The sequence below is a fragment of the Myodes glareolus genome, chromosome 3 (genome assembly GCF_982192425.1).
Source record: "Myodes glareolus chromosome 3, mMyoGla1.1, whole genome shotgun sequence".
In the NCBI taxonomy this organism is placed as follows: domain Eukaryota; kingdom Metazoa; phylum Chordata; class Mammalia; order Rodentia; family Cricetidae; genus Myodes; species Myodes glareolus.
Window position 1 is genome coordinate 28596360 of NC_142028.1, and position 13657 is coordinate 28610016.

A 13657-nucleotide genomic window follows, 5' to 3' on the forward strand; every position below is an offset into this window, starting at 1 on the left:
ATTCATTACAAATGGGGAAAACAATATTGAGAAAGGTGTTTTGTTTTGCTTTGTTTTTTTAACCTTTTTAAAGGTTTCTAAGAAGATTTTATTTTTATGTGCTTTGGTTATTTGCCTGCATGTATGTCTGTGTGAGGGTGTCTGGCCCCCTGAAACTGGAGTTACAGACTGTTGTGAGCTTCCATGTGGGTGCTGGGAATTGAACCTAGGTCCTCTGGAGGAGCAGCCAGTGCTCTTAACAGCTGAGTCATCTCTCCAGCCCCTTAGCCTTTTTAAAAACAAAGATCTGTCCAAATATCCATCAATTAATAGTAAAGTGTTTCTACTTGGGAATTTGGCAGAATAACCTTTTTAAAAAAATAGATGATGATGATGATGATGATGATGATGATGATGATGATTAACTTTGTATGTATGGAGGCTTAAACCCCAGGCGGTAGAAGTCCATTGTCTTCCACTACATATGTCCCAGGAATCAAACTCAGGTCATTAGGATCGACCACAAGGGCCTTTACTCGCTGAACTATCTGGCTAGCCCCAGAATCACCTGAAACGTCTGTATCCCTCCTCACAGTCTCTTCCAGGTGAGCTAGGCTTTTCCGGTATCGCCACAAAATCTCTAGCCTCTCCCATTGCCCATTTGCAGAATTTTGTTGTTGTTGTTTGTTTTCTTTTTGAAATAGGCTCTCATTGTGCTCTGGCTGTCCTTGAACTCACAGACTCCTGCAGGCGTTTACTACTCCTGAACCCTACTTCTTGGAACTAGTTCATCATTCTCCAGACAGACTAACAAATTCTACAATTTGATCAAGGAATCAGATCACACCATTCTAGGGGCTGGCAAGTCTGCTGTGTAAACGGTTGGCAGGCAGTCTAGAGACCATAACCAACCCAAGACCATGTTGTGGATGGCTACCTGCTGGCACAGTTCTTCTTGCTCAACAAAGACTAGTCTCTTGTGCTCTTCAAGCCTGGTTGAGTTTTACATTATAGCAAACAATCTGCTCTATTCATAACCCACTGATGGAAATCAAGTCTCATTCAAAACACTCTCAGGAAAACAGCCAGAGTAATGTTTGACCAAATACCTATTGGGTTGTTTTTTTTTTCACTAGCATTGACTTCATTTTCCTGTAACTCTGTGAGATGAACATTATAACCATGAATATAAATACTGAATCGAGGACCAGTGGGGTGGCTCAGCAGGTAAAGGCATCTGCTGCCATGCCAAAGGGCCTGAGATCCATCTCCAGGACCCACATGGTGGAAAGAGAAAACCGATTCTCACAAGTTGTCCTCTGACCTCCACATACTTGGTGTAATAAGTGTGTACCCACACACCTGTGCATGCACACAAAGTAATCAAATAAGATTTAATAAATATTAAAAAATAATTCTAAATACAAGAGTTGGTGGCAAAAACCTATAATCCCAGCAATGAAGAGCCAGGAGGATGGCTGCAAGACCATACCCTGACTGATTTACATAGTAAATTCCAGGTTACCCAGGACTAGATAGCAAGACCGCAGTCTCAAAAAAGTAGAAACACTTGGTCTCCACACTTAAGATTATGCACTGCTCCCGTAGAGGACCCAAGATCAGTTCCCAGCATGTCCGGTGGCTCACAACCGCTTGTAACTCAAGTTTCAGGAGATCCAATGCCTTCCTTTGGAACCCAAGGCATCTGTACTCATATATACATATATACAGATTCACACAAACACATCATTTATATCTTAAAAACGAACACATCGGAGTGAGTCTTTAAAATCTAACCCGAAGGTTTCTCCATGCTGCAAACCTTCCTGGGAGAGCTGGGTGCACTGGGAAGGGGACAGACTGACAGGAGGGGGGGGTAAACAGCTAAGGAGCTGCCTAGGAGGTAATGGGTGCACATTTGTGTTATGATGTACTCGCTCAGTTCCTCCTTAGCGCCCCACCTCTGTGTTCTCCCAGATTTTCCTTTGTCTATGCAATCTTACCTTTCTTCCTGGAGATGTTCAGGCAAGGGCATTCTTTGGCCTGATATAATGATGCGACAGTGTGAGAAAATCAGTTTGAGTTCTCCCAGCTATGACAGTGAAGCCGGTCCAGGGAACAGAAGAATGGCTCGGTGGGCGGGGCATGTGCTACGAAGACTGAAGACCTGATCTTGTGTGATGAACGGGGAGAGCGAACTCCCGTAGGTTGTCCTCTGACCTTTACACATATCCCATAGCACTCACACTCCAACCCATGTTAATAAATATGGAAAAAAGATTTAAGTTGTCAGTTGAGGGCTAAGTACCTGGCTACCTCCACAGGTAGCATGCATGACTGCCTAGCCTCTCAAAGCTCTGAGAGGTCCAGTGTCACATAAACTGAGCAGTAGGACGCACCTACAATCCTGGTATACAGGACATAGAGACAGGAGAATCAGAAGTTCAAGGTCCCTTGGCTATATAGCAAGTTCAAGGGATACATGAAACACTGTCGCAAAAAATAAATAAATAAATAAAAATAATTAAATAATTAAAAATTGATGCCAGGCTAGTAATTTCAGAAGTTGAGAAGTGGAGGCAGGAGGATCAGGAGTTTGAGAGCTGTCTGGACAAGATGAAACCCTATCTGCAATTATATGTGTATGTGTGTGTGTGTGTGTGTGTGTGTGTGTGTATGGAGAGCATAGTTCAGTCAGTACAATACTTACCCATTGTTCATGAGCCCCTGGGTTCAGTTCACAGCACCACATAAAAACTGGAAACAACAAAGCAAAATTGATGATCCAGGCATAATAGCTCAAAACTGTAATTCCAACACATGGGAGGCATAGACAAAAGTGTTAGCAGTTCAAACCCAGCCTGTGCTACATAACGAGTTCCAGACCAGCCTGGATTTACAGAGAGAGGCCTTGCCTAAAGCAAAAACAGAAGTTACAATGAGTAAGGTTTGTTGTCTGCTTGTGCAGATCTTAAAAGACCAGTTGTGGGATGGCAAGAAGGTTCAGCAATAAAAGCCCTCACTTTACAAGCCTGAAGACAGCTTCCATAATACTGGACATGTGGCTGCAATCCCAGCTATAATCCCAGCCCTCCTCCAGCTGTGATCCCGGCCCTCCTCCAGCTGTGATCCCAGCCCTCCCCCAGCTGTGATCCCAGCCCTCCTCCAGCTGTGATCCCAGCCCTCCTCCAGCTGTGATCCCAGCCCTCCCCCAGCTATGATCCCAGCCCTCCTCCAGCTGTGATCCCAGCCCTCCTCCAGATGTGATCCCAGCCCTCCTCCAGCTGTGATCCCGGTCCTCCTCCAGCTGTGATCCCAGCCCTCCTCCAGCTGTGATCCCAGCCCTCCTCCAGCTGTGATCCCAGCCCTCCTCCAGCTGTGATCCCAGCCCTCCTCCAGCTGTGATCCCAGCCCTCCTCCAGATGTGATCCCAGCCCTCCTCCAGATGTGATCCCAGCCCTCCTCCAGATGTGATCCCAGTCCTCCTCCAGATGTGATCCCAGCATTCCTCTAGTTGTACTCTCAACATTGCTTCAGTACAACAGGAGGTAGAAACAGGAATTTCACTCAGGAGCTCACATGTACAGCAGAGGCAACAACTGAAGAGAGCTGTTTTAAGTAGGGTGCCTGCTTGTCCCAGCTGATTCGAACCGAAATAACCACACAGAAAACTGTATCAATTAAATCACTGTATGGCCCATTAGCTCTAACTTCTTATGGACTAATTCTTACATATTAATTTAACTCATTTCTATTCATCTGTGTATTGCCACGTGACTGTGACTTACTGGCTAAAGTTCAGGCATCTGTTTCCTGCCAGGCTACATGGCTTCTCCCTGACTCCTCCAACTTTCTCCCAGTATTCAGTTTAGTTTTCCCTGCCTAACTCTGTTCCCCTATAGCTATGCTATAGGCCCAAAGCAGTCCCTTTATTAACCAATGATATTCACAGCATACAGAGGGGAATTTCACATTACCTCCCGTTTTCTTTTTAAATGAAAAGAAAGGCTTTATCTTCAACATAGTAAAGTTACATATAACAAAACAGTTATCCAGCAAAAATTACAGTTACAATATTTATATCTATTTTATCTTTTATCATAACTAAGGAAAACTATATCATTACTACCTACTCTTCAACTCCATCAAAAACTCCAGAAGGATATAACATTACCTAAGTAAACAGGAAGTGCATTGTAAGCTACTTTCAAAACTCTAGAAATGACAGAGACATCTCGCTGCCTGGACAGTCACCCAAAGTTCTTCTGTAACACTGGGGCATCCATCTTCAGCCTACTGACCCATAGTATCTGGCAGACTTTTCCATGAAGCAGGAAATTTCAAAGACAGTTCTGCCTATATTGGCAGTTTGTCAGTCATGTTTTTCTGTATCCTGCGGAATGTCTAGCAGACTCTTTCATGAAGAAGAATGGTCTCACCTTTAGGCAAGTTCAGCAGTCATTTCTCTGCAGATCCCGCATGTCCAGTTTATGTCGCATGCCATAAAGCAGTCCAGTCAAGAGCATTTTCTTGCTCAAATGGCTAACCAATGCCATAAGTAGCCTCTTCGGTGCCCATCTTCCTCTTGAAGTAGATTGGTGCTGCCAGAAGCAGATAAATGTGTCTCACTGTCATGAAAAGTCCTAAGTTCTTAAAACATTTTAATTGCCATAGTCTGTAGTCTTTGAAAGATTTAAAAAATCCTTATCCATCTGAAATCCATCTATGTACGTTTAGAAAATCTAGCATGACTACAAGCTTGACTATTAAAGATGATTATCTATTAACCTATATTTCTTAATTTTACATTACATTTTTAAATGAACTGCACAAACACAATACCTTAATCAAGAGCAGAAATATACATATAACAAAATTGACCTTAAGTTTGTATTAATAAACCAAGAAAAATACCAATGCAAATCTCTATAACATATCCCCCTTTAAATGGAAAAGAACATTTATAAAAAATATTTGAGAATATGGGCGTAGTTATTCTCCAAACTGCTTCCTGATGTTTATTGGGCGAAGTATTTTTTTGAGGGGTATTCAAGGCAACCTTTCAGGGGGTCTTGGTTCATCCATATCAGTCTGGAAGCAATCCACAGGTTCTCATCCTCTGTGGAAACAAAAGAAGAACCTCTTTTCCAAAGCGACATATCCTTAGACTCAAATTTTGAATTCAAGATACCTCTGAAATATTTATGTTAGCTAAGAGCTTAGCTTAGCAGTCCTCAGAATCAAATGTCTCTCTGCAGTCAAGAAATCCAAACAGAACACAATAATATGCACAATTCAGACTCTCTGTGAATTTTCCATCTTATGTGGCTTGTTTTTACTTTATTACTTTTTCTACAAGTTTGCTATTTCTTTTATTATCTGTACTCCTTTAGTCTATGACTGTCTGTACTCTGAGTCTTTAAAGACTTTGTTTTATTTTTTAAAAAAATCATTTACTTCTTTTCTTTCTTTCTTTCTTTCTTTCTTTCTTTCTTTCTTTCTTTCTTTCTTTCTTTCTTTCTTTAAGAGCAGGAATCATACTAAGGCCAGATAAACACTTGCGAAACCCATGTCCTCTGAACTAGAACCCTGGCTCAAGGTCTTCATGCCTACTGATAAACTACAATGTCAATTTAAACATAAAAATTTAAATTTATTTATTTTATGTATATGAATGTTTTGCCTTCATGTGTGTATGTGTACCATATACATGTCTACAGATGTTTCCAAGTCACCATGTGGGTGCTAGAAAACAAACCCAGATCCTTTGCAAGAACAATAAGTGCTCTTAACAGCTGAGCCATTTCCCTAACCCCCTAGAATGTCAATTTAAATTGTAGTTTCTGAGCCAGGCATGGTGGCACATGCCCTGGCTCCAGGACAGCCAGGGACACACAGAGAAATCTTGTCTTGAAAAATCAAATAATAATAATACATTAAAAAATAAAATGTATCTGTCTTTTGTAAAGTTCGCTAACAAAACTGATCTTTTAGAAGAAGATATTTATGGAGCTGAAAAACTGGTTCAGCAGTTAAAAGCACTGACTGCTCTTTCAAAGGACACAGGTTCAATTCCCAGCACCCACATGGCAGTTCACAACTGTCTGTAACTCCAGTTCCAGGAGATCTGACACCCTCACACAGACATACATGCAGGCAAAACACCAACACACATAACATAAAAATAAATTATATATTTTTTAAAAAGTTATTTATACCATACATGGTGGTGCACGCCTCTAATTCCACTACTTGAGAGGCAGAAGCAGGGTCAAGGCCAGACTGGTCCACATGGTGAGTTCCAGGACAGCTAGAACTGTTATGCAGAGAAACTCTATCTCGAAGAACTAAAAACCAAAAAGCCAAACCAAATAAAAATAAAAAGAGAGGGAGAGAGAGAGAGAACAGAAAAAAAGGGAAAGGAAACTGCTTTTCCGTGGTGCTTCAGTCCTTTAGCCCTATACCATCGTCTAGGGTTAGAGTGGAAGCCCCCATACCACTGTCTCAGGGTTCAAGTGAAAGTCAGTTCCCCCTACACCACTGTCTGTCTAGGGTTAGATTGGAAGTCAGTTGCCCCCTTATACAGCTGTCATAGGGTTGAAGTGGAAGTCCGTTCTGCTATAGAACTGTCTTAGGGTTCAAGTGGAAGTCAGTTCTCCTTATACTACTGTCTTAGTGTTCAAGTAGAAGTCAGTTCCCCTATATCACTGTCTTGGGGTTTCTATTGCTGTGCAGACACCATGACCTGGGCTATACAAAGAAACCCTGTCTCAAAAAACAAAACAAACAGCTGGGTGATGGTGGTGCACGCCTTTAATCCCAACACCCTCACACAGACATCCATGCAGGCAAAACACTAATGCTCATAAAAATAAAAATAAATATAAAGAAAAAGAAAAAAAGAAATTTGATGTTCCAAAGAATGTTATTAATCTTTGTGGATACAGAGTAAATCTCTTCCCAAAGGGAACTTGCTCACAGTTGAGGGAGGTGAATAATTGCTTCTGGTTTTAATAAACGCTCCATTATCAGAGCATTTGACGTATAGATGCTCTGATCTCACAAAGGAAGTCGGAGCTCAGGTTCCTCTGGTGCTGGAAGCCGAACTTTGGTCCTCTAAACGAGCAGCAGGTGAGTGCTCCGAATCAGTGACCTTCTCTCCAGCCTCCCCTGCAGCGTTTTAATGCCTATGAGTGACAGATAGTACTATTATAAAACGAAATGACCAAGTGGTCATGGTGGTGCACGCTTTTAATCTCAGCACTCAGGAGGCAGAGGCAGGTAGATCTCTGTGAGTTCAAGTCCAGCCGGGTCTACAGAGTGAATTTCAGGACAGCCAGGGTTATAAGGTGAGACCTTGTCTTGAAAAACACAAACAAAAACAACAAAAAGGGATCTTTAGCTGGCAGATTTAAAGTCCTACAACTTACTACAGAAAACAAGAAAGCAACATGTGGTGCTCACCATGCCCTGAACTAGGAGGTGAAGGCAAGGGGATCAAGAGTTCAAAATGAGCCCAGTTACAGAAGGAACCTGAGGCCAACCTGTACTGTAGGGGGCAGGGGTGTTAGAGAGATTGCTGCTGTCTGCGTGCTCTGCTATTAATTCAATGGCCGTCAAAGCTTTCCATGTGCCAGATACAAGCTTTAAAACTGTTTTCAAATCATGAGCATTTTTATTGCAAAAGGCCTGTACATATGTACATATGTCAGGTCTACACTTGTATAGCTATCCAAACGCTCAACCAGTCACTAACACAGGAATATTCATCACAGAAAGCAAGCAACACTGCCCATCTCCAGCACAGCAGAGTTTGTCAGTCTTGAGTCAAGTGCTCACATTGATGAGGTCTCTGAAGTCTTTTCTAGGCTTTCATCCTGATGGATGATCAAGTATTGGTGCCACCAACCTCTGCCGGTTGTGGTGGCACACTCCTTTAATCCTGGTCCTGGAGGCAGAGGCAGGCATGGTGAGTTCCAGGCCAACCCGGGCTACGCAGTGAGACCCTGTCTCAAAAGCAAAAACAACAAAATAAGTTAAAGACTTTACTACAAAACGCCCTAAAACTGCTTCCACTTCAATTCATTCTCAATCCCTGTAGTCAACAAGCCAACCGGGATCTTTGGACACGATCATGATTAGTGAGGATGGCCCAGGCTTCGGTCTTTCCTTCATTGTCCATGTTATTGTCTTCTTGGTTTTGTCCACTGTAGCCCAAGCTCCTGGTGATCCAGCGAGCCACCACACTTGGCTGAGGCTTGCTTTTGTCCTGTTTTAATTTATTATTATTGCACGTATGAGCTTTGTGTGCATATGGAGGTCAGAGGCTGAGGCAGGGTCTCCTGTTGTTTTCACGCTTGGGGCTCACTGTCTCTTGAGCTTCCAGACATTTCTCCCTCTCTCCACCTCTCGTCTGCCCTGAGGGTTGAAGATGTGAACCACTGCATTTGGCTTTTTATTTTTAGAGTTAATTTTATTTATGTGTATACCTGTGTCTGTGTGTGCATAGGTGTTTGCAGAAGCCAGAGGAAGGTATTGCATACCCTGGAGCTGTAGTTATAGGCAGTTGTGAACCACCTGATTTGTGTGCTGGGAATGGAGTTGCATTCTCCCACAAGAGCAACAGGACTCTTAGAGCAGAACCTGCCAGATGTTGTGTTTTCAGGATTCTGGGGATGGAACTCAGGTCACCATCAGTCTGTATTAAGTACCTTGTCCTATGCATCATCCTGCAGGCCTGGCCTGTGATTTGGATTTTAAAATGGGACACAGAGATGATGAAAACACTATTTAACAGTATCAGTCCATTCCATTCTCTGTTGTTATAATAAGATACTTGAGCTATAACCCAACCTAACCTGGAATTCTTGATCCTCCCGCCTCATTCTCCCAAGTGCTCGGACTGAAAGCATATGCCAGACTTAGGAAAGAGGGTTAAGGGCTCGTGAGATGGCTCAGAGAATAAAGGTGCTTACTGCCAAGCCCGATAGCCAAGTTCAATTCCTGGGGTTCCGTGGTGGAAGAAGAGAACCGACTCCCAAAAGTTGTCCTCTGACCCCCAAATGATGTGTGTGCTGAGGCACATATACACACACACATGCACATACACACTTACAGACCAATAAAGTGCTGGCCCAACATCTGACATGGTCACTGAATACTCAAACTAAGGCGAGAGCAACTGGTTGGCTTCTTAAGTTTATTTACTCATTTATTTATTTAGACAGTTTGTTTTTTGTTTTTTGAGACAAGGTTTTTCTGTGTAGTCCTAGCTGGCCTGGAAGTGGCTCTGTAGACCAGGCTGGCCTCGAACTTACAGAGATGCACATTACATTCACATTTATTTGTCTATGGGTGGCACATTCATGCCAGTGTGTGTGTGTGTGTGTGTGTGTGTGTGTCAGAGGACAACTTTAAAAAGTTGTTGTTCAAGTGATCAAACTCAGGTCACTGGGTTCAAGACAAGTGCCTTTACCTGGCAAGTCCTATAGTTATCATTTTTTCCCATCTATCTATCTATCTATCTATCTATCTATCTATCTATCTATTTATTATGTGCATTGGTATTCCTATAACTGGAGTTACAGACAGTTGTGAACTGCCACATGGGTGCTGGGAATAGAACCTGGGTCCTCTGGAAGAGCAGCCAGTGTTCTTAGCTGCTGAGCCATCTCTCCAGCCACTACAGTTATCATTTTTAAAGGGCTTCTCAGGCTGGGAATATAGCTCAGTGGTAGAGTACTTGACTAGCATGGATGTGCGAGGCCCTACGTTCACACCCAGCATTGGGGGAAAAATACGTTTCATGTTGATGTCTGCAAATTTACTGTTCCAGCTGAGGTGCACTGTGAATGTTTTATGTACACTGGATCCTGAAGACCTGATACAAAATTAGAAAAATAGATTAACATGAGAATTTTGAAGGCTGAGACTGGTCCTGCTCTGCCTAGAATACATGGAGCTGCAGGTTTAACCTCCAGCACTGCAAAGAGAAAAAGAGGGTGAGGTGAAACCGAGAGAATTTGGGACAAATCAAATGGAATAAATACTCTATAATAAAATTAACTTGTGTATTTTAGTGTTGTGTATAAGGCCGCTGGAACGTTTTGCTCTCGGCAAAGGCGCTTTGAACCTAGGCTTTAGTGAGTAATTGCTGAAGATGTCTGAGTAGATTGGTGTGATTTGAATTTTAACTGAGGGTTAGCGCCGCATTGGAATTCGTTCCTGGCGATTTGGGGACAGGAAGATCAGCAGCGGTGATGAGTGGCGGTAATGAGTGGTTTACACACCGTGTAAACAGGGAGAGCAGCATTTCTTAGATTTTTTCCTTTCTTCACCCCAGGGCTGCTGCTGCTGCTTTTTATTTTAAGCAGTGTTTTCAGACTCAAAAGTGAGTTATGGGGACACCTCACCTGGTAGAGAAAGATTAAAATCAGACAAATCAAAGCCATGCACGTTGCCTCTGTGAGGAATGGTACCGATGCAAACAGTGGAATCTGGGCGGTCCTTGGAGCAGTCCTGGCTCGTGTTTCCCCAGGCCTGTACTGGGCCGTGGTTGAAGCCTGAGTGCTCTTTTGTAGGACCCTTTGTCTTTCGGCTTAGTTTTCACACTAGTGAACCTCATCACAAACCGGCAGGAGGCCAAACTGAGGTTTACATTCTGCAGGTGTTTGCATTTGGAACTGATATCCCTGGCTATTGTTCCCATTGTCCCCTTTCCACTAAGCCCTGCGACTTTGCTCTTTGCTCCCAACTGGGTACATTTTAAAAGGTCCCCTTCACACTTCCTCCTCTTTCAGATCTAGGAAAGACAGAGAAGAGCTCACAGAGGTCTCACTAGCCATTCAAGGACTTAGGACAGCTAGGCATTGAAAGTGCATCTCAGCCTGGAGGCCCTCTGTTGCCTACTCCCTCCCGCAGGGTTGGTCACCCTTCCTGGGCCTTGGACTTTTCAGTCTTTTAGCATTTACTCCCATAATGCACCAAAACCCCCAGGCAACAGGCAGCATCCTTTCCCATAGTGCACCGAGAACTCCACAAACCTGGTCATGGTTCCGGCTCTTATCTGTTGCTCAAGATGAGGATTTTTCTGACTTGGACTCTGGCTCAGGCCACGGTAGTACAAACTTGTGAGACTCGAGCATCTTTGCAGCTGCTGGTTTAGACAGCATTTGTCTCAATTTGTTCAGCACATTTTAGATTCTTAGGTTTCAGCTGAATTCCAGCTATAATCTTTCCAATGCACGCATTGCTGCAAGTAGAATCCTCTCTGTCACCACCAGCCGTTGGCCTTTCTCAGAGATCATCTCCAGCTTGGGGACACCGGCTCTCCCAAATCACTAGCCTACTTCCACTCCCTGCAGTCCCTTTAAGAAAGAAAAATGTTTAATCTTTATTATTTTTTCAATACATTGTGAGTGTTTTGCCTACATGTATGTCTGTGTACCACGTGTGTGCAGTTTCTGGAAGTCCAGAAGGCATCAGATCCCCTGGAACTAGAATTACAGATGGTTGTGAGCCAGTACCAGGCCAATTAAAAAAGAGAAAGAGAGAGGGAGAGAGAGGGGGAGAGAGGGGAGAGAGACAAAAATAAAATGCAAGTAGTCTTGTACTGAATTTTGCCATAGAAAACAGGTCAGGGTCGGCCTCCCTTTCACACGGCTACACTGCTTCTTTCTTTCTGTTTGTTTTTATTTATTTCAAGACAAGTGTTTCTCTCTGTAGCCTTGGCTGTCCTGGAGAAGGGCCAGGTTTGCTTCAGTATAATCCATCAGTCTGGATCCTCGGCCCAAACTGAAGCTTTTTTTTTTTTTTTTTTTTGAGACAGGGTCTCTTTTCATAGATTGGAACTCTATGTAGATCAGGCTAGCCACGAACTCAGAGATCCTCCTACCTCTGCTTCGCCACTCCCAGCCAACATTACTTATTTCTTAACCAAGAAAACAATATTCTGTTACCGGCTTCAAACATCTAAGAATTAGCCCTCAGCAGACTCTTTCTCTGCATAATGTTAGCCAGTTGAGAACAGGCACAATCTTGGGTTTTCACAATTCATTTATTTCCTCCAGTCAGTGTAGGCCAAGAAGGACCAGAGCCTGGGAAAGGATGTTCTGCCTTGCAGGGAGCAGCCTGGCTGCAGTCCACCCTTGTAGAGGCATTCCTGTGCTTTCAGGAAGAGAGAACAACAACAACAACAACAAAACAAACAAACAAACAAAAAACAACAACAAATAGACTCCAGAGCCACAGCCACAGTGTGGAGGGCTGGGGTCTAGCTCCAGAGGAGAGTCCAGCCTGTGGGAGGCCCAGAGTTTTGTGCCCTTGGCAAAAGAGGAGAGGAGATATTATGATGCATAATAAGTAGAAATGAGAAGGAGAAAGAGACAGACAGACAGAAAGACATCATGGTCTTATTACGAGCTGCATGTACAACCTCATGTGTTCTCTGACAATAAAGAACTCCACTGGTCTTGGAGAACTGAATTGTTAGCTTGTTCATTTCTATGAGACAGGCAAGGAGCTTAGACTGGCCTGAGACTTAGAATTATCTTCTGAGAGGTGAGACTGTAGGCATGCCACTGTGCTGCCCTGAATGGTTAATTTTAATGAAATTAAAAATTTAAACTGGGCAGTGGTGGCACACACCTTTAATCCCAGCACTCTGTGAGTTCAAGGCCAGCCTGGTCTACAAGCTACAGAGAAACCCTGTCTTGAAAAACTAAAAACAAAACAAAAAAAGAAAAAAGAAAGAAAAAGAAAAATTTAAGTAACAAGCCTGGCAGTGGTGGTGGCAATTCTCTGTGAATTCGAGGCCAGCCTGGTCTATAAAGTGAGTTTCAGGATAGCCAGGGCTACACAAGAGAAACCCTGTCTCAAAAAACCACAAAGAAAAAAGAGGACAGCTTTGTGGAGTGGGTTCTCTCCTGGCACCATGTGGGTCCTGGGGATCGAACTCAGGTCTGCAGGCTTGGTTGCAAGAGCCTTTACCTGCTGTACCATCTTGAAAACCCTCACTAGCTCTAAGGAAAATGTAGTGTTGCACAAGTGGCTTGGATTCTATTTCTACTGGCTGGCACTAGCCTTTGGGCATTGTTTTTCCTTTGGTTGCTAAATTCAGTAGCTGTGGTAATTAATGGGGCTTCCGACTCAGTGCTTCTTAGAAAGGAAAATGGAGGGAGGAGGGGATGCAAGCTCGGGGAAGGTTTTCTTGAACGGCAAGTTCCACTCAACCTCAGTTTTCTCAGATACTGATCGGATTTGGGAAGGCCCCTCCTTTAAGGAGAAAATGACCAGGTTTGCTTGAGTTCAGCCATTCAGTCTGGATTGGGGGCCACAAAGCAAAGCTACTTTGTAAAGATGCTTTTCTTTCCTCCGTGCATACAGCCACCCTCCCCCACCTCTCCTGCAGGGAAGGGGGTTGCTTCTTCAGCAAGTCAGAACCCAGAGCCCCAGTCACATCACGTGTGGGTCACAAGCTCAGCTGTTTTACCCACTAAACTCACCTGAAATCCCTCCTGCCTCCTGCTGGTCGTCATTGTCTTCCCTGGGCTCTCAGTTCTCCTAGCCAATTTTTTAGTTTTTTTGCACAGTGTGGTAATCAGATATTTTTTTTTCTCACACTTGTCTTTCAGGAAATGCCCAAGCCCCAGCTAACAGGATTTTAGCAAACATTTCTTAT

General features: G+C 43.5%; 1 protein-coding gene across 1 annotated transcript in view; it reads left to right on the forward strand.

The window, feature by feature from the left end:
• LOC125407019 (solute carrier family 2, facilitated glucose transporter member 3) overlaps window positions 1–13657 on the forward strand; it is a 72808-nt gene that overhangs the window by 45357 nt on the left and 13794 nt on the right. The window lies entirely within an intron of this gene.